Source organism: Paramormyrops kingsleyae, chromosome 6, assembly GCF_048594095.1.
Source record: "Paramormyrops kingsleyae isolate MSU_618 chromosome 6, PKINGS_0.4, whole genome shotgun sequence".
Taxonomy (NCBI): Eukaryota; Metazoa; Chordata; class Actinopteri; order Osteoglossiformes; family Mormyridae; genus Paramormyrops; species Paramormyrops kingsleyae.
In genome coordinates, this window is record NC_132802.1 from 29,006,753 (window position 1) to 29,028,168 (window position 21,416).

General features: G+C 43.9%; 1 long non-coding RNA gene and 3 pseudogenes across 1 annotated transcript; 1 reads left to right on the forward strand and 3 right to left on the reverse strand.

Annotated features, from left to right (window-relative positions):
* Positions 1-299: 299 nt before the first annotated feature.
* Positions 300-1,734, reverse strand: LOC111844744 (malate dehydrogenase, mitochondrial pseudogene; annotated as a pseudogene).
* A 460-nt stretch (positions 1,735-2,194) lies between these two features.
* On the forward strand, positions 2,195-12,303 carry LOC140591659 (malate dehydrogenase, mitochondrial pseudogene; annotated as a pseudogene).
* Positions 12,191-14,684, reverse strand: LOC140591660 (uncharacterized). The gene is made up of 3 exons (XR_011991941.1): positions 14,380-14,684; positions 13,618-13,882; positions 12,191-13,026 (listed from the first exon to the last, which is right to left on the reverse strand). It is a non-coding gene; the product is annotated as an uncharacterized lncRNA (long non-coding RNA).
* A 1,450-nt stretch (positions 14,685-16,134) lies between these two features.
* On the reverse strand, positions 16,135-17,297 carry LOC140591747 (malate dehydrogenase, mitochondrial pseudogene; annotated as a pseudogene).
* Between the last annotated feature and the right edge of the window lie 4,119 nt (positions 17,298-21,416).

The window sequence follows — 21,416 nt, forward strand, 5'->3', positions numbered from 1 at the left end:
GGACACAAGTAAATGATAAGATTACAAGTGAAATCGCTCAGGGCAAGGTAATTTTTGTTATGCAATTGCAGAGCGATCTAACTCTGTCTTTGTTTCAGCTCCCTACCGCCCGACTTTTCCTGCAATATTATAAGATCCCCTACATAAAGTCGCTGACTTGAAGCTAAGGAGATCATATTTAATTCTGAAGCTTGACTTTTAAAAAAAATCCATCGCAAATCAAATCACAACATCTGTCAGAAAAATCACAATTAACCTTTCTGCTTCACACACCAAAAAACAACACGGCCAAAGAAAAATAGTTCGTAAGAGTTTATTTTCAGTACATTGTCCAGCAAACAGCTTCCTTGTGAAGGGAGGACTTTTATTGCGCCTCCCCTTGACCTGGCGTGTTTCCAACAAAGTCCTCCCCCTTCCTGATGGAGGCCTTCAGCTCATTCAAGGCTTCCACCACCAGTTTCTCCTCAAATGCAGAGAGCTTCCCCAGGCCCAGGTTCCTCTTCACTCCTTGTCCACCAAGGAGGAGAGGGGTGGAGAAGTATGTGCATTCGTGATCCTCAGACCTGACGAATGCACATTCCACGACCCCCTCTTTGCCATTCATGGCATCCAGCAGAGACAAGGCGAACCTTGCCCCTGCATATGCCATGGAGAGGGTGGCAGAGCCTGCCCCAGCCTTTGCCCTAACCACCTCCGTGCCTGCCTCCTGGATCCGGCCCGTCAGGGTGGCCAGCGTATCCGCAGTGAACTCCACTTTGGGAGAACACCGGGACAAAAGCGGAATTATAGTCTTGCCCGCATGGCCACCAACAACGGGAACGTTGACGCGAGCCGGATCCAGTCCCGAGAGTTCAGCCACGAAGGTGTTAGCCCTGACGACGTCTAGAGTCGTCACACCAAACACCCGCTTGGGGTCGTAAACTCCATGCTTCTTAAGAATTTCTGAAGCGATGGGGACAGTGGAGTTCACCGGGTTGGTGATGACGCATAACATTGCGTCAGGGCAGTTGCGGGCGCAGGCATCTGCCAGGGTGGCCACAATGGAGGCGTTGGTGTCAAACAGGTCATCCCGTGTCATCCCCGGCTTCCTGGGCACTCCAGCAGGGATGACGACGACTTCACTCCCCTCCAGAGCTTGCGGCAGTTGCTCTGGGCCGACGTAGCCAGTCACCTGCGCCCTGGTCTCGATGTGGCTGAGGTCTGCAGCCACTCCGAGGGTGTGGACAACGTCGTATAGGGACAGCTGGCTCACAAGGGGACTCCTCTTCAGGAGCAGTGACAGGGGCTGGCCGATGCCCCCGGATGCACCCAACACTGCCACCTTTGTATTGCTCCGGGAAGAGCTGCAGATGCTGCGAGCAATGCTCGCAGCTGATTTGGCGATGCGGGAGAACATTGTCAGTACTGCTTTGCTGGTAAGCTGAAAACAAAATGAGAATTCTGCAGACTCTCCCTCAGCAACGACGAGATTTATACCCTCCCTGCGTTCTATAACTTACGTAAGCAACTACGTAAACACGCAAACTAGGGATGCAACATCTCATTGGAAACGGACTGGAACAGAATGGAAGAACGTCACTTTGTGGACGAAATGCATTTCGGGAGTGAAAGAAATGCATTTTGTGTACGTGGCTTTTCTGAACATATATTTCCATAGAGTAGCCACAAATGCTACAGTAAACACTAGTTCGCTGCTTAAGACTAATGTACCATGCAGTTTTAATAATAAGTAATTAAATAATTCATGATCAAAGGCCAAATTAATATCCGTCGCTTAATTAGCTCATATTATAAATAACCTGATATTGCCCCGTGTATGTTGGGCCGAATTTTCTTCCCAGTTCGAGCCCGTGTGCCGTTACTATAGTACCTGACGCTATAGAATTGAACTCTTAATTTATCAGATGACCTGGAACATACAGGCATGTTTTAATTATCATTCCTGTTGGAAGATCGTTCAGGCTACATTTGTGAGCATTTAGACTAATCATTTTCACAGATGAATAAAAATTAAAATGAAGTGTAACTTCCCAGTTGGTGTCCGAAAAAAACCGGGCGTTTGGCACTGTCCTGGCTTCGTATCACTGATGACAGCCGGCCTGTGGGGCTGTACCACAGGTATAGTGGGCCAGTGTTCTGTGTCATGTGCAAAACTGTCACATGTATTACTTCCGTGATCAAACTCATCACCATTGCTTTACACTGTAAAAAAATAGCCAACAGATAATTTGAGCGCCCACAAAGGTTACAGCAGATTCTTCTGCTAAATCTCTTCTGTTCATCTGCTCAATAAACGTGTTATCTAACTGCTTAGGACACAGCGCCGCATATATAATAGCCTGTAGCTACAAATGCTAGTCTGATTATGTTAACGCAGCCTGTTCGCTGTGTGGTAAGATCTTGCTATATTATAAGATCCCCTACATAAAGTCGCTGACTTGAAGCTAAGGAGATCATACTTAATACTGAAATTTGACTTTTAAAAAAACCAACATCGCAAATCAAATCACAACATCTGTCAGAAAAACCATAATTAGATCCTTTCCCCAAACCGTTCAGCCCTATTGTCATCTGACTTAAATGTATTCGATGTTTTGTCATCCTTTCTCCACTGTTGCAAATTTTCCAAGAATCATTTCTCCCAGTTGTTGGACTGATTGATTTATTTATTGAACTCCGACTTCCAGGGTTGAAATTTGCGATTTCAGGGATGAAGACGGGGAAATCCAAACAGAATCGCACTGGCAAAATTGGTCAGAATCGCCGGAATTGCGCGGCGTGGCGACAGGTGGCACTCGATTGTTTTACCGGCGGTAAGCCAAAACCGACTCGCTGCTGCTAGCCGAGCCCCCGTAGTTAATCCTGGGCGGGGCGCCAGAGCGCCTAGTTCTGGGCGCCTCAGTTTGCCCCGTAGACTCCGAGACGGTACGTAGTGTTTCAGCGGTCGCGTACAAGAAGTGTATTTTCAGTTATATTGTATAGAATTATGTAGTTTTGCTTTTGTTTACGTTTGTGAATAAATATATTCGTGTGCCGTTTCATGTCGTTTTTGTTAAAATGCGTTATTTTGATGGATATAGGTGACCGGGCTTTTTATGTTCTCTGTTAGGGAGATGACTGTGTGTAACCCCTGTATCCACTTGTTTCAGGAATTACTCTACTCAAGTGTGTTGTTTATCCAGCACTGGTATTTTATTTTCCTTTGTAATTGATCGAATGGTTGTGTCCAGTTTGCAGTAATGCGTACAACTTATTTGCTGTGAGCGGAGTTTCCACAATGTGGACTGGGAGACGGTAGAAGACTGTGTGTAACCCTTGTGTTCACATGTTTTAATAATTATTCTATCCAAATCGGTGGACAATAAACACCACCACAAATCCGTCGTCCAGCTAATTGTACAGCGCGATACGAACACAGCGCAGATCCACTACCAAGTAACGGGTGTACAACAAGCGGGAAGCCGGAGCGCGCCAACACCCAAGAGCGCTCGCGTGCACAACAACTTTTATTTTAATCGATGTCAGTGCCATTGCTAAGTGAGAATCTGCATAATTTCTATTTTGTTTTAATCCTAGCAGCAAACCAGTAGTCAGAATGTTTTCCCGCATTGCAAGATCAGCTGCAAGCACCGCTCGTACCTTATGCACATCTTCCCAGAACAATGCCAAGGTGACAGTGTTGGGTGCGTCCAGGGGCATCGGCCAGCCCGTCACTGCTCCTGAAGAAGGGTCCCCTTGTGAGCAAGCTCTCGCCTCTGTTGTTTCGGCTTGTCTGTGCTGCACAATTATAGGATACAAGTAAATGATAAGATTATATATGAAATCGCTCAGGGCAAGGTAATTTTTGGTATGCAATTGCAGAGCGATCTAACCCTGTCTTTGTTTCAGCTCCGTACCACCCGACTTTTCCTGCCTCCTCTTCCCACGCCTCCAGAACCATCCCACTCTCATCCAACCTAACCCCGTTCCTCCCCCGTGGATCCGCCATCGTTGCCACCCTGGGTGATGCCTGTGCCCATAACTGCCCTGACGGTATGTTATGTGTCAGGGTATATCTTTTTAAGATTAAAAGAACAAATTCATTCAGTATTTATTAAAATGGTATCCAGAACTCCAGGCCTGCAAATCACTTTTGCAGCATATTAATGGATTAAAATAAAATGGAAAAAGCATTCAGTCATAAAAAAAACAATGTGAACAGCTTGTACAAGTTTGTATACAGCTCCTAAGAATTACGGTACAATAAGGCAGACTCAGCGAGGAGGCTGAGATTTGGCACAAGAGGGGGTTGTCGGGTGTGCGTTTGTCAGCTCCGAGGACACTTAGTGCAAATATTTCTTCATCCCTATGTCCTCAAATCTACTTTAAGTGAAGTTACAAACTGTTGTTTTGGCTTGTCTGTATTGCACAATAATAGGACACAAGTAAATGATAAGATTATAAGTGAAATCGCTCAGGGCAAGGTAATTTTTGGTATGCAATTGCTGAGCGATCTAACCCTGTCTTTGTTTCAGCTCCGTACCGCCCGACTTTTCCTGCCTCCTCTTCTCACGCCTCCAGAACCTTCCCTCTCCCGTCCGACCTAACCCCGTTCCTCCCCCGTGGATCCGGCATCGTTGCCACCCTGGGTGATGCCTGTGCCCATAACTGCCCTGACGGTATGTTATGTGTCAGAGTATATCTTTTTAAGATTAAAAGAACAAATTCCTTCAGTATTTATTAAAATGGTATCACAAACTCCAGGCCTGCAAATCAGTTTTGCAGCATATTGATGGATTAAAATAAAGTGGAAAAAGCATTCAGTTATAAAAAAAAAAACGATGTGAACAGCTTGTACAAGTTTGTATACAGCTCCTAAGAATTACAGTACAATAAGGCAGACTCAGCGAGGAGGCTGAGACTTGGCACAAGAGGGGGTTATCGGGTGTGCGTTTGTCAGCTCCGAGGAAACTGAGTGCAAATATTTTTCCATCCCTATGTCCATGGGTGTAAATTTCATTTAACAGTAGGGGGGGACAATAAATATAAAATTTCTCATGAGCAATTTTTGAAGGGGACACAAATAATAAAGTCAAATTGTACTTATAAAGATATGTCCCCACAATGAAAAACTTTGCTTCTATCATTATTATTGTAGCATGGAGACTGCGTCATTATGGTTATTTTCAAAGTTTTTCTCAGGTTCAATGACAAAGCAGATTTTTCCTCAAAACTATTTATTGCATTGTTTGTTAATGTTGTTTACAGTCAAGCCATCAACATACAATAAAATTTAAACATGACTGTTTAAATGCATAATAGAAATTGATTATACAAAAAAATACAGTGGGGTCAGTTCGGACGTAGCATTTAGTAAATGCACAGCTAAACAATATGCTAATTGTGGCCGTTAATGTTAAGTTAACATTATGCCAAGTCGTCACAAATAAAACAATGCATGGGAAACGGCTTTGGCGTGTTAGTTGCAGTGCACTATGCAACAAGCTATTGTAAACAAGCTAACGTTAATGTAGATAAGTAATATTTTAATCGCTAATATAGCAGATTCATGGAAAATTAAATCGGTAATCAGCATTTTTGCCGCAACTAATTTATGAATGAGTCTGCATCAACTACATTAAAGAGAATCGCTTTATTTAAAGTGAATAATATACCCTACTTACTGGAGTTCAACATTAATTGAGCCGCAGCCACAAACCTGACTCGTGTGTAGAGTAGGTGAGATGAACTGGGAAAGCAGGCAGTTGGCCAAACCACTGTGAGGAAGGGGAGGGGGAACTCAACTGTTTCTAAATGCATTTTTTGCGTTTGTTTTTTTTTCTACTTACAGAATTATTTTAGGTATACATACATATATTTTTCACAATAGTGCGATTTTTTTTTATATATATATAATTTTTTTGGGGGGGGACAACCCTCGGATAGGGGGGGACATGTCCCCTCCGTCCCCCCCCCGGGATTTACGCCCATGCCTATGTCCTCAAATCTACTTTAAGAGCAGTACAGCGCGATGCGAACACAGAGCAGATCCACTACCAAGTAACGGGTGTACAACAAGCGGGAAGCCGGAGCACGCCAACACCCAAGAGCGCTCGCTTGCACAACAACTTCGGCCAGCCCGTCACTGCTCCTGAAGAAGAGTCCCCTTGTGAGCAAGCTCTCGCCTCTGTTGTTTTGGTTTGTCTGTACTGCACAATAATAGGACACAAGTAAATGATAAGATTACAAGTGAAATCGCTCAGGGCAAGGTATTTTTTGTTATGCAATTGCTATCAGTCGGGTTTGCCTGAAGACAACATCTAATGATGCCATCAAGGAAGGTAAAGACAAGGCGAAGCAGGATGTGCAGGATACTCTGCAGTGGGGCAGGATCTTCAGCTACAGGCACATGCAAGAGATTTTCAATGATGCGAACCCACTTAGCAGGTTGGTTGAAGAGCTTTTCAGCCTGTTTATATATCATGTTGTTTCTTCTGTCTGAAATTTACAAAACTGATCCTTTTAAATGGATGATTGAGGAGCTGGAGTGTCCTCAATCACCTGGAGTGGTGACTGGTGACTAATGCCCCCCCCTCCCCCCGTTATGCTTTTTTTCTTTACAGGTGAAAAATGTCAGCAGGTTCATTTATTACATGAACTTGGAGAAGCCTTCCTTGGGATTTGTCGAGGAAAGAGATAAAACTAAGTTGTTCCTCTATGAGATGACTGAGGTAAAGCTGTCCAAGCAGATGCAGATGAATTACCTAAAGAGTCTGAAGAGGTTGGTGGCATGTTTTGTGAATTAGTAGCATACACACACACACACACACACATATATATATATATATGCATATATATGTGTGTGTTTGTTTGTGTGTGTGTATATAAACTTTAAATATGTGTACTTCCTCTTTCAGATTCCTGAAATATCATACTACAAACACTGACCTCAGGTACTTGAATGAAGGACTGTGGAGCGACTGCATGTTCTTCACTGAGTACATTGGCTCACCCCAACAAAGCTGTGCCAAGCTGGTGAGCAAGGAGATTGCCCAAAGGAGGTAAGTTCAATTGTTCACACCCATGTAACTTGTTGATTTGGTGATACGTTTTGTCTTCTCTGCCTCTAGTCTTTTCTAACACCCCTGCTGTTCTCAATGTGTGCTGCCAGGAGACCCAAAATCAGCAAGAAATCCTGCTTACCCTACTGCTTGTGACGTCCCTTGACCGTAAGTATTGTACAGTACTCTTTTTGTTACCCATCTTAATGGGCTATACGATACGGTCATCTGTGTGAAGTAGCAGGAAACATCCATACAACGAGGGGCCACATTTGCTCTATTCTCTGAGGAAGAGAAATCTGAATTTATCAAATTTATTTCACATTTCCAGCCAGAACCAAGCAGGGCCTGTTCAAAAGCAGGAATTAAATCTTTGTTGCTGTTTTTCCTCTGCCACTGTGGTTTGACATCTACTTCAGCCATGTGCGTCCACATCTGCTGAGCTCCAAGGGGGATCAAAGAACCACTGATGACCTGGGTGGGATGAGGTTTTTTGTCTCCACCACAGGAAGACATACATAGAACGTCTCAAACGACCTCAACCGGCTACACCAAAAGTTAGCTAATCGTCATGATGCATTTCCCCTACAGTATCTTCTAAATACGTTATCGGGTGTTACGTTAGTTTCTCATATTGTGGAAATTAGCAGGAGAACATTTTAAAACAAATTTGAGGAAGCACTTCTTTACACAGCGTGTAGTTAGAGTATGGAATAGTCTTCCTGCTAGTGTAGCGGAAGCTACAGTAAAACCCTGGGTTCCTTTAAATCAGAGCTAGATAAGATTTTAACAACTCTGAGCTATTAGTTAAGTTCTCCCCAAACGAGCTTGATGGGCCGAATGGCCCCCTCTCGTTTGTAAATGTCTTATGTTCTTATATTAATCTTGCATTTTTGATACCAGATGGACCCAGTGACCAGCCAGACTGCCCAGGAGTGTTTGAAACAGACAGCAAGAGCACGACAGACTCTGAAAAGTCTTTGTTCGCCGATTATCTCACTCATTCTACTCCGACAGCTCAAAATGTGGTGGCGGCCAGTAAGCTGAGGAGCAAGCTGGCAGGTAAATCGGTAAGCATGTTTTATGTATGTCAGAAGACTTGGAAAAATCGACACACGAAATCAAAACCCTCACCACTGAATACTAACCTTAAACTGTTCTCCATTTCAGTGGAAAGTCTGCGGAAGAGGGAACCAGTCGTGCTGCCTGTGGCACTGCACGGGACGCTGCCTTTGGATCAAATCAACAGTTGGATGTCCAGTCAGTATTTGACAGGTTTCTTCAGACCCACCTGGTGACCCTGGATGTGGACGTGCCAGGCAGGAGTGCCGGTTCACAGACGTCAGGCCAGTTTCAGTGACAGCTATACGAGGTTGGTTGGAGGCCCAGATGAAACTCCGTGTGCAGCGTGTCCTCTGTGAGTATTGTTATTTAGAGGTCGACCGCCATGGGTTTTTCAGTAGCCGATGCCGATATTTAGGAGTCGGGGTCAGCCGATGGCCGATATATGCTGCCGATTTTTTTTTGGCCGATAATTGGATGTTTTCCCCTCTATTTGCATGGTAAAATATCACGCTAATAATAACAAACGATACAGAAAATTTCTCAACTTGGCATTTATTGAATACTGACTTGTGTAAATTTAAATATAAACTTAAATAACAAAACACAATACAACTTGTAAACAAACTTATAAACAATAAAAACAGCAGCATCAGAATCTCCTAGTGCACAATATAGCAGCAAACTCTTCATTTCTTAGGAAAGGAAAATTTCTAAACAATACAAAAAGGAATGTGCATGTTGTCTTCAGTTTTAACCCTGGGGAACCCACAGGGTCATACACGACCCTTCCTTTTATTTCTGCCTTACATTCAACCCACTCATCAAAGTTAAGAAATTTTTTTTTTTGCTTTACAGCCCATTGAACCAGTAACAGTGACATTTAGTGATTACTGACTCAATTAACCAGATTTTTTTCCACAATAAATATGGCCCCTAACGCGTTTTGAGATTCACCTGTCAAGCTGTGAATAGGTAAGTGGCAGAAATTTTGCATCATCAGTTATAATGTTTAGATGTTATAGAACATGTACAACTAGGTTTTGGATGTTTTGAAACTTTTCTGGCAACTGTGATGATCATGTTCCATGTGCTCAACATCAGCCTCAAAAACAGAGGGAATACATGTGGTACACCAGACCTTACAACCCACCACAGGTAAACTTTCTGTGTGTAGTGCACCTTTTTGCAGGTCCGTTCACTTGACCTGTTTCTTGATGGTTTGGCATGTTTGAAGCATGTGTCTTATTGCCAGCACATGGTGAATGATGAAAAGGAAAACTCAATAAATGCATTTTGCATTTTGGAAATGAGAATGTTGCAAAGATTTGGTTTCTCCTTCTTTTCTGTCCTTATTTCATAGGTGAAATTTAATAATAGTCATCACTTTATGAATCCCCGTGGGGAAATTGTCTTTTTTTTTTACGCCTCCCTCAACTTGGTCTTTGCAAGCAAGCAGTCTGCGAAGGGCAGCCACCCATGGCAGCGCCCAGGGAGCTGGGGGTTAAGGGCCTTGCTCAAGGACCCGCAGACATGCTGAGGCTGGGTTTGAAGCGGCAACCTTGTGATTACAAGCACACAGGCTTAGCCCACTGAGCCACATGCTGCCCCTTTACATTAACAAATTAACAAGTTGGAAGAGCATGAACAGTCCAGCGGGTCGTATATGGCACATTTCATAACATGGACTGGGAAAGGGTTATTTTTTTTACAAAACACCTGTTTTTGAGTTCACTGGGTCTGTATGATCATTTTAGCCAATGGAGATATTTTTCCTATAATAAGGTGCTCTGGGTTCCCCAGGGTTAATCCCACTTCCGGTCCCTGAGTCTTCCTTGCCCCACCCGTCCCTCACAGCCATTAGATAGCAATTACTAAAGCAGAAGATGAAATGCAAGGTTAGCATTTTTATTACAGTGCTTTCATCTTCAATTCATTCTACAATTCCAGTATTCCATGCACATTAAAACAATTACACTCTAATACATTTTGAAAGAAAAAAAAACACTAGTAACTAAGTGCATCGTGGTATGATGAGTAGTGTACAAGGCCCAAAACCTTTCACTAACATGTTGCTTATGTTGTTAGCAGACAGATGGCTTACAAGCCAAATTCACAATTAGAATCTAGCGATCGCAGAAAATAAAATAACTCTGTCGTATTACACAGCCTTGTATGCAAGGACAACGTAAGCCCCTAGTGATTGTGACGTTTTCGACGGATAAGCCCGTATAAAAGATAGACATGTTTAATGAGGAAACCAACAGCGCAAAGTCGTGCACTTTTCATCTAGACGTCTGACACATTGTTCGAATCTCCGTTCTCTCAAACACGCTGCAGAGATCTGCCTGCTCCGCCCCACACACACGGAGTGAAACTGTCCGACACAAGAAAAAAAAAAACCAGAAGCAACAGTAACACTGGGCTGCCCGCAGACGTGCCTGTCTGTAAATCGGCGTACTACACTCGTAGTATTAAAAAAAATGCCAAATATCGGCCGGCCAATATGTCGGTCGACCTCTATTGTTATTGACACTAATTAATGTCACGTTTACTGAGAAACAATCTGTGTACATGATTAACATAATCTCTTTAACTGACATAATTTAATTTGTTCTTGACAGCACACTTTGGAAGACAGGAACCCTTTGGATGATCATCTCAGAGTGACATTTTCTGCAGCAAGGACTAACTGTGCACTTGTTTGAACTTCAATTCAGTTCGGTTCTTTAGTCAAGAGTTTTTGTCGCTCTCGACCGGGAGCCGTGGTAGAGGATGTCAGTGCCGTTGCTAAGGGAGAATCTACATACTTTCTATTTTGTTTTAATCCTACCAGCAAACCAGTAGTCAGAATGTTTTCCCGCATCGCAAGATCAGCTGCAAGCATCGCTCGTAGCTTATGCACCTCTTCCCAGAACAATGCCAAGGTGGCAGTGCTGGGTGTGTCCGGGGGCATCGGCCAGCCCCTGTCACTGCTCCTGAAGAGCAGTCCCCTGGTCAGTCAGCTCTCCCTTTACGACGTCGTCCACACCCTCGGAGTGGCTGCAGACCTCAGCCACATCGAGACCAGGGCGCAGGTGACTGGCTACGTCGGCCCAGAGCAACTCCCGCAAGCACTGAAGGGGAGTGAAGTTGTCGTCATCCCTGCTGGAGTGCCCAGGAAGCCGGGGATGACGCGAGATGATCTATTTGACACAAACGCCTCCATCGTGGCCACCCTGGCAGATACCTGTGCCCGCAACTGCCCTGACGCAATGTTATGTGTCATCACCAACCCGGTAAACTCCACTGTTCCCATCACTTCGGAAATTCTTAAAAATTAGATACGCTGGCCACCCTGACGGGCCGGATCCAGGAGGCAGGCACGGAGGTGGTTGAGGCAAAGGCTGGGGCAGGCTCTGCACCCTCTCCATGGCATACGCAGGGGCAAGGTTCGCCTTGTCTCTGCTGGATGCCATGAATGGCAAAGAGGGGGTCGTGGAGTGTGCATTCGTCAGGTCTGAGGATCACGAATGCACATACTTCTCCACCCCTCTCCTCCTTGGTGGACAAGGAGTGAAGAGGAACCTGGGCCTGGGGAAGCTCTCTGCCTTTGAGGAGAAACTGGTGGTGGAAGCCTTGGATGAGCTGAAGGCCTCCATCAGGAAGGGGGAGGACTTTGTTGGAAACACGCCAGGTCAAGGGGAGGCGCACTAAAAGTCCTCCCTTCACAAGGAAGCTGTTTGCTGGACAATGTACTGTAAATAAACTCTTACGAACTATTTTTCTTTGGCCGTGTTGTTTTTTGGTGTGTGAGGCAGAAAGGTTAATTGTGATTTTTCTGACAGATGTTGTGATTTGATTTGCGATGGATTTTTTTTAAAAGTCAAGCTTCAGAATTAAATATGATCTCCTTAGCTTCAAGTCAGCGACTTTATGTAGGGGATCTTATAATATTGCAGGAAACTGGTGGCGGAAGCCCTGGAGGAGCTGAAGGCCTCCATCAGGAAGGGGGAGGACTTTGCGAAACACCTTTAAGGCCGCCGGCTCTGGCAAGCCTCTGGCAAGCCGGTAATGTTCCAACCAGTGTCCTGAAGCAAAAGTCCACTGGCTCCGACAAGACACCTCACCCCCACTCGGTGGGGTTAAAATGACCTTAATGTTATATTTAGTTAAATTGATGTGTTATATATTAATTGTTAATAAACTGTGTTTTTGATTACTTCTTGGCTGTCTGACTTTGTTAACCTCTGCATGTTTCTCAGAGACTGGGGTTATTCTAACTAACATTCTCTTCCAGCCTCTGACTCAACCCCGTTTGTCCGAGACCCGATGCGACTGCCCAAGTTCAGTTACGGCAAAGTCCGGCCCAGCCTCTGAGGCTCGCACAAGCTGAGTCACGGCATAATGTCTGGCTCAGCCTCTGAGGTGCGCACACGCTGGGTTATGGCATAAAGTCCGGCCCAGCCTCTGAGGCGCACACACGCTGAGTTACGGCAAACACCGGCTTAACCTCTGTGGCCCTCACTAGCTCAGATTTGGCAAGTGTCAGCTGAGCCTCTGAGGCGTTATGGGTCGCCGGGCCCCAAGTGGGCAGCCTACATTGGCCCGATTGGAATTTGCACATCGGCACGACATTGGCCCCAAAATGCTGGCCCATTGTGGGCAAACGTATAGTTTGCAACTGAGAAATTTCTTGTTCATCAAAAGCTGAAGTACAAATTAAAATATTCTGCCCAGTGTAAATTAAGAAGCTGAGGCTCTAAAATCCAGAGTAAATCTTACCGCAGACAACTATACAGAGTTTTAGGCTTCAAAAGCCTTGTTTTTCTCCATGGCCCATCCAGTTTAGCTGTGTAGCTAGCTCATTGGTCATGAGAGTTGACATCACACGCCTGGTTGTAGATGCTACATCTCCACCTCCAACAGTTCCCAGGTAGACAGTCTGCAAAGGTTGATACATTTATAAAGAGGGATTTTAGTAGTCTTACTTCACTTAACTTTTTATGTCACTTTTTAACTCAGACTGTACTAACAACTTTGCCTGTATTCATTAAAAAAAGTATTTTATGAGTGGAAGGTTAATCATTGTGTATATGTGAGTCAGGTCTGCAACATTATAGGCATAGAGACTAACAGAAAAAATGATGATACAAATTATTTCCTTAACAGTTCCTGCAACCTCTCCTGGTGCAACCTCTCCTGGAGCCGACACCTTATCGTGGTAGAGGGGTTTGCGTGTTCCAATGATCCCAGGAGCTAAGTTGCCCAGGGCTTTATGCTACTGATAGGGTCACCCAAGGCAAACAGGTCCTGGGTGAGGAACCAGACGAAGTGTGGCTCATCAGACCCCTTATGATGAGTAAAAACATTGATTCACGTTTTCCCTCGCTCTGACGCGGGTCACCGGGGCCCCCCCCTGGAGCCAGGCCTGGGGGTGGGGCTCGATGGCGAGCGTCTGGTGGCCAGGCCTGCACAAGGACTCTTGTGCATTATGGTATGGAATTACTTTGTGACAAACCATGTGCAACCATACCTGGAATGAGTACTGAGGTTGAATAACGTTGACTGTTATGTGACACTGCTGTCGCAGAACTCATTGGTAGCTCATTTACTGCTGGCTGGGGAGACTCTGAACATGCAGCAGTAGGAGAAGAAGGAGGTTGTTCAGAAGAGGATGAAGTGTGTTCGGTAATAGAGGTCAATACTGGACGAGGAGGAGGTTTGGGTAGGGATGGACATCTTTTTTTACAGCTACACTACCGCAGCCATGGCCCAGCTCCTCCAATCTCTTGTTTGGTCTATTGAAAAAATGTGTATACTATAATTATAAATAGGGCTGTGCAAAATGAAGATGTAACGACAGAAAAATACTAATTGTTTTATAAAATATTCTGTCATTTATTACATTGTGTTGCAAATCACAGTTAGTGGTAATGCATTTAAGCTATTTGATACATTTGAATGATACACTAGACAAATGAGAGTTAACAAGACATAAGTCTATCCATGTGATCATTTTACATAAACTATGCTCTGAACCTACAGAAAATGTGCTATATCATGATATGTATCAACGAGATATGAAATGACCTAAAATGTTACATGAGTTTTTGGACATATCGCACAGCCATAATAGAAAATTACAATCTTTAGACAACATACACAAAAAACACAGATGCTAATGGATTAGATAAACCGCAGAGAGTACACATTTTTATTCTATAATGCAGAAATTCTAAGCTTGAAATCTGTGCTTAAGTCATAGCAATGAAACGGGGTAGGAAAATTATTGTACCTTCTACAACGATCTCCCCTTTCAAGCTGTCTTTCTGGATCACTGAAAAATGAAGTGTCCTCTTCAATGAGAACATGGAAAAATTGATAGGCCTACTTTAAAAAACAAACTGAACACATTGATATAACAACCGCTGCACACCACTGTGTACTGAGACGTAAATTAACTAACAATCTAATCTGATAACTTTCTGACAGGAAATTTTAAAACGTGGTCCGCAAAACCGTCGAGAATTTTTTACGGCTAAGATAAATAATATGTTAAAATACGAGTAAATAGCAAATAAACAGCAACAGCAGCATCAAAAAAACTTATAAATTACCTTCTGACAATTCACGCCTGCCCGCCAAAACTCCTCACAAACGACCTCCGTGGCGCGACGGGGAAAAAAAACCGTTACAGTGCATGGGGATACGTAAAGGCGCATGCGCGTTTGGAAAACTATATTATATATTATTATAATAAAAATAAGACTATTTTGGATAGATTTGTTTATTATGGAATAAATAATTTAACTGAAATTAGTTATAATTGTTTAATGCTCACTTTTAAAATCAGGGCCGAAGTTTCTTCCCAGTCCGAGCCCGTGTGCCGTTACTATAGTACCTGACGCTATAGAATTGAACTCTTAATTTATCGGATGACCTGGAACATGCAGGCATGTTTTAATTATCATTCCTGTTGGAAGATCGTTCAGGCTACATTTGTGAGCATTTAGACTAATCATTTTCACAGATGAATAAAAATTAAAATGAAGTGTAACTTCCCAGTTGGTGTCCGAAAAAAACCGGTCGTTTGGCGCTGTCCTGGCTTCGTATCACTGATGATACCGGCCTGTGGGGCTGTACCACAGGTATAGTGGGCCAGTGTTCTGTGTCATGTGCAAAACTATCACATGTATTACTTCCGTGATCAAACTCATCACCATTGCTTTACACTGTGAAAAAATAGCCAACAGATAATTTGAGCGCCCACAAAGGTTACAGCAGATTCTTCTGCTAAATCTCTTCTGTTCATCTGCTCAATAAACGTGTTATCTAACTGCTTAGGACACAGCACCGCATATATAATAACCTGTAGCTACAAATGCTAGTCTGATTATGTTAACGCAGCCTGTTCGCTGTGTTGTAAGATCTTGCTATATTATATGAAAAGAAGTACTTCAGATAAAATTATTAATTTAAAATGCTATCCAGGCCTGCAAATCACTTTTGCAGCTTATTAATGGATTAAAATTAAATAGAAAAAGCATTGTCATAAAAAAAAAACAAGGTGAACAGCTTGTACAAGTTTGTATATAGCTCCTAAGAACTACAGTACAATAAGGCAGACTCAGCGAGGGGGCTGAGACTTGGCACAAGAGGGGGTTGTCGGGTGTGCCTTTGTCAGCTCCGAGGATCTACTTTACGTAAAGTTGCAGACTGTTGTTTTGGCTTGTCTGTACTGCACAATAATAGGACACAAGTAAATGATAAGATTACAAGTGAAATCGCTCAGGGCAAGGTAATTTTTGTTATGCAATTGCAGAGCGATCTAACTCTGTCTTTGTTTCAGCTCCCTACCGCCCGACTTTTCCTGCAATATTATAAGATCCCCTACATAAAGTCGCTGACTTGAAGCTAAGGAGATCATATTTAATTCTGAAGCTTGACTTTTAAAAAAAATCCATCGCAAATCAAATCACAACATCTGTCAGAAAAATCACAATTAACCTTTCTGCCTCACACACCAAAAAACAACACGGCCAAAGAAAAATAGTTCGTAAGAGTTTATTTTCAGTACATTGTCCAGCAAACAGCTTCCTTGTGAAGGGAGGACTTTTATTGCGCCTCCCCTTGACCTGGCGTGTTTCCAACAAAGTCCTCCCCCTTCCTGATGGAGGCCTTCAGCTCATTCAAGGCTTCCACCACCAGTTTCTCCTCAAATGCAGAGAGCTTCCCCAGGCCCAGGTTCCTCTTCACTCCTTGTCCACCAAGGAGGAGAGGGGTGGAGAAGTATGTGCATTCGTGATCCTCAGACCTGACGAATGCACATTCCACGACCCCCTCTTTGCCATTCATGGCATCCAGCAGAGACAAGGCGAACCTTGCCCCTGCATATGCCATGGAGAGGGTGGCAGAGCCTGCCCCAGCCTTTGCCCTAACCACCTCCGTGCCTGCCTCCTGGATCCGGCCCGTCAGGGTGGCCAGCGTATCCGCAGTGAACTCCACTTTGGGAGAACACCGGGACAAAAGCGGAATTATAGTCTTGCCCGCATGGCCACCAACAACGGGAACGTTGACGCGAGCCGGATCCAGTCCCGAGAGTTCAGCCACGAAGGTGTTAGCCCTGACGACGTCTAGAGTCGTCACACCAAACACCCGCTTGGGGTCGTAAACTCCATGCTTCTTAAGAATTTCTGAAGCGATGGGGACAGTGGAGTTCACCGGGTTGGTGATGACGCATAACATTGCGTCAGGGCAGTTGCGGGCGCAGGCATCTGCCAGGGTGGCCACAATGGAGGCGTTGGTGTCAAACAGGTCATCCCGTGTCATCCCCGGCTTCCTGGGCACTCCAGCAGGGATGACGACGACTTCACTCCCCTCCAGAGCTTGCGGCAGTTGCTCTGGGCCGACGTAGCCAGTCACCTGCGCCCTGGTCTCGATGTGGCTGAGGTCTGCAGCCACTCCGAGGGTGTGGACAACGTCGTATAGGGACAGCTGGCTCACAAGGGGACTCCTCTTCAGGAGCAGTGACAGGGGCTGGCCGATGCCCCCGGATGCACCCAACACTGCCACCTTTGTATTGCTCCGGGAAGAGCTGCAGATGCTGCGAGCAATGCTCGCAGCTGATTTGGCGATGCGGGAGAACATTGTCAGTACTGCTTTGCTGGTAAGCTGAAAACAAAATGAGAATTCTGCAGACTCTCCCTCAGCAACGACGAGATTTATACCCTCCCTGCGTTCTATAACTTACGTAAGCAACTACGTAAACATGCAAACTAGGGATGCAACATCTCATTGGAAACGGACTGGAACAGAATGGAAGAACGTCACTTTGTGGACGAAATGCATTTCGGGAGTGAAAGAAATGCATTTTGTGTACGTGGCTTTTCTGAACATATATTTCCATAGAGTAGCCACAAATGCTACAGTAAACACTAGTTCGCTGCTTAAGACTAATGTACCATGCAGTTTTAATAATAAGTAATTAAATAATTCATGATCAAAGGCCAAATTAATATCCGTCGCTTAATTAGCTCATATTATAAATAACCTGATATTGCCCCGTGTATGTTGGGCCGAATTTTCTTCCCAGTTCGAGCCCGTGTGCCGTTACTATAGTACCTGACGCTATAGAATTGAACTCTTAATTTATCAGATGACCTGGAACATACAGGCATGTTTTAATTATCATTCCTGTTGGAAGATCGTTCAGGCTACATTTGTGAGCATTTAGACTAATCATTTTCACAGATGAATAAAAATTAAAATGAAGTGTAACTTCCCAGTTGGTGTCCGAAAAAAACCGGGCGTTTGGCACTGTCCTGGCTTCGTATCACTGATGACAGCCGGCCTGTGGGGCTGTACCACAGGTATAGTGGGCCAGTGTTCTGTGTCATGTGCAAAACTGTCACATGTATTACTTCCGTGATCAAACTCATCACCATTGCTTTACACTGTAAAAAAATAGCCAACAGATAATTTGAGCGCCCACAAAGGTTACAGCAGATTCTTCTGCTAAATCTCTTCTGTTCATCTGCTCAATAAACGTGTTATCTAACTGCTTAGGACACAGCGCCGCATATATAATAGCCTGTAGCTACAAATGCTAGTCTGATTATGTTAACGCAGCCTGTTCGCTGTGTGGTAAGATCTTGCTATATTATAAGATCCCCTACATAAAGTCGCTGACTTGAAGCTAAGGAGATCATACTTAATACTGAAATTTGACTTTTAAAAAAACCAACATCGCAAATCAAATCACAACATCTGTCAGAAAAACCATAATTAGATCCTTTCCCCAAACCGTTCAGCCCTATTGTCATCTGACTTAAATGTATTCGATGTTTTGTCATCCTTTCTCCACTGTTGCAAATTTTCCAAGAATCATTTCTCCCAGTTGTTGGACTGATTGATTTATTTATTGAACTCCGACTTCCAGGGTTGAAATTTGCGATTTCAGGGATGAAGACGGGGAAATCCAAACAGAATCGCACTGGCAAAATTGGTCAGAATCGCCGGAATTGCGCGGCGTGGCGACAGGTGGCACTCGATTGTTTTACCGGCGGTAAGCCAAAACCGACTCGCTGCTGCTAGCCGAGCCCCCGTAGTTAATCCTGGGCGGGGCGCCAGAGCGCCTAGTTCTGGGCGCCTCAGTTTGCCCCGTAGACTCCGAGACGGTACGTAGTGTTTCAGCGGTCGCGTACAAGAAGTGTATTTTCAGTTATATTGTATAGAATTATGTAGTTTTGCTTTTGTTTACGTTTGTGAATAAATATATTCGTGTGCCGTTTCATGTCGTTTTTGTTAAAATGCGTTATTTTGATGGATATAGGTGACCGGGCTTTTTATGTTCTCTGTTAGGGAGATGACTGTGTGTAACCCCTGTATCCACTTGTTTCAGGAATTACTCTACTCAAGTGTGTTGTTTATCCAGCACTGGTATTTTATTTTCCTTTGTAATTGATCGAATGGTTGTGTCCAGTTTGCAGTAATGCGTACAACTTATTTGCTGTGAGCGGAGTTTCCACAATGTGGACTGGGAGACGGTAGAAGACTGTGTGTAACCCTTGTGTTCACATGTTTTAATAATTATTCTATCCAAATCGGTGGACAATAAACACCACCACAAATCCGTCGTCCAGCTAATTGTACAGCGCGATACGAACACAGCGCAGATCCACTACCAAGTAACGGGTGTACAACAAGCGGGAAGCCGGAGCGCGCCAACACCCAAGAGCGCTCGCGTGCACAACAACTTTTATTTTAATCGATGTCAGTGCCATTGCTAAGTGAGAATCTGCATAATTTCTATTTTGTTTTAATCCTAGCAGCAAACCAGTAGTCAGAATGTTTTCCCGCATTGCAAGATCAGCTGCAAGCACCGCTCGTACCTTATGCACATCTTCCCAGAACAATGCCAAGGTGACAGTGTTGGGTGCGTCCAGGGGCATCGGCCAGCCCGTCACTGCTCCTGAAGAAGGGTCCCCTTGTGAGCAAGCTCTCGCCTCTGTTGTTTCGGCTTGTCTGTGCTGCACAATTATAGGATACAAGTAAATGATAAGATTATATATGAAATCGCTCAGGGCAAGGTAATTTTTGGTATGCAATTGCAGAGCGATCTAACCCTGTCTTTGTTTCAGCTCCGTACCACCCGACTTTTCCTGCCTCCTCTTCCCACGCCTCCAGAACCATCCCACTCTCATCCAACCTAACCCCGTTCCTCCCCCGTGGATCCGCCATCGTTGCCACCCTGGGTGATGCCTGTGCCCATAACTGCCCTGACGGTATGTTATGTGTCAGGGTATATCTTTTTAAGATTAAAAGAACAAATTAATTCAGTATTTATTAAAATGGTATCCAGAACTCCAGGCCTGCAAATCACTTTTGCAGCATATTAATGGATTAAAATAAAATGGAAAAAGCATTCAGTCATAAAAAAAACAATGTGAACAGCTTGTACAAGTTTGTATACAGCTCCTAAGAATTACGGTACAATAAGGCAGACTCAGCGAGGAGGCTGAGATTTGGCACAAGAGGGGGTTGTCGGGTGTGCGTTTGTCAGCTCCGAGGACACTTAGTGCAAATATTTCTTCATCCCTATGTCCTCAAATCTACTTTAAGTGAAGTTACAAACTGTTGTTTTGGCTTGTCTGTATTGCACAATAATAGGACACAAGTAAATGATAAGATTATAAGTGAAATCGCTCAGGGCAAGGTAATTTTTGGTATGCAATTGCTGAGCGATCTAACCCTGTCTTTGTTTCAGCTCCGTACCGCCCGACTTTTCCTGCCTCCTCTTCTCACGCCTCCAGAACCTTCCCTCTCCCGTCCGACCTAACCCCGTTCCTCCCCCGTGGATCCGGCATCGTTGCCACCCTGGGTGATGCCTGTGCCCATAACTGCCCTGACGGTATGTTATGTGTCAGAGTATATCTTTTTAAGATTAAAAGAACAAATTCCTTCAGTATTTATTAAAATGGTATCACAAACTCCAGGCCTGCAAATCAGTTTTGCAGCATATTGATGGATTAAAATAAAGTGGAAAAAGCATTCAGTTATAAAAAAAAAAACGATGTGAACAGCTTGTACAAGTTTGTATACAGCTCCTAAGAATTACAGTACAATAAGGCAGACTCAGCGAGGAGGCTGAGACTTGGCACAAGAGGGGGTTGTCGGGTGTGCGTTTGTCAGCTCCGAGGAAACTGAGTGCAAATATTTTTCCATCCCTATGTCCATGGGTGTAAATTTCATTTAACAGTAGGGGGGGACAATAAATATAAAATTTCTCATGAGCAATTTTTGAAGGGGACACAAATAATAAAGTCAAATTGTACTTATAAAGATATGTCCCCACAATGAAAAACTTTGCTTCTATCATTATTATTGTAGCATGGAGACTGCGTCATTATGGTTATTTTCAAAGTTTTTCTCAGGTTCAATGACAAAGCAGATTTTTCCTCAAAACTATTTATTGCATTGTTTGTTAATGTTGTTTACAGTCAAGCCATCAACATACAATAAAATTTAAACATGACTGTTTAAATGCATAATAGAAATTGATTATACAAAAAAATACAGTGGGGTCAGTTCGGACGTAGCATTTAGTAAATGCACAGCTAAACAATATGCTAATTGTGGCCGTTAATGTTAAGTTAACATTATGCCAAGTCGTCACAAATAAAACAATGCATGGGAAACGGCTTTGGCGTGTTAGTTGCAGTGCACTATGCAACAAGCTATTGTAAACAAGCTAACGTTAATGTAGATAAGTAATATTTTAATCGCTAATATAGCAGATTCATGGAAAATTAAATCGGTAATCAGCATTTTTGC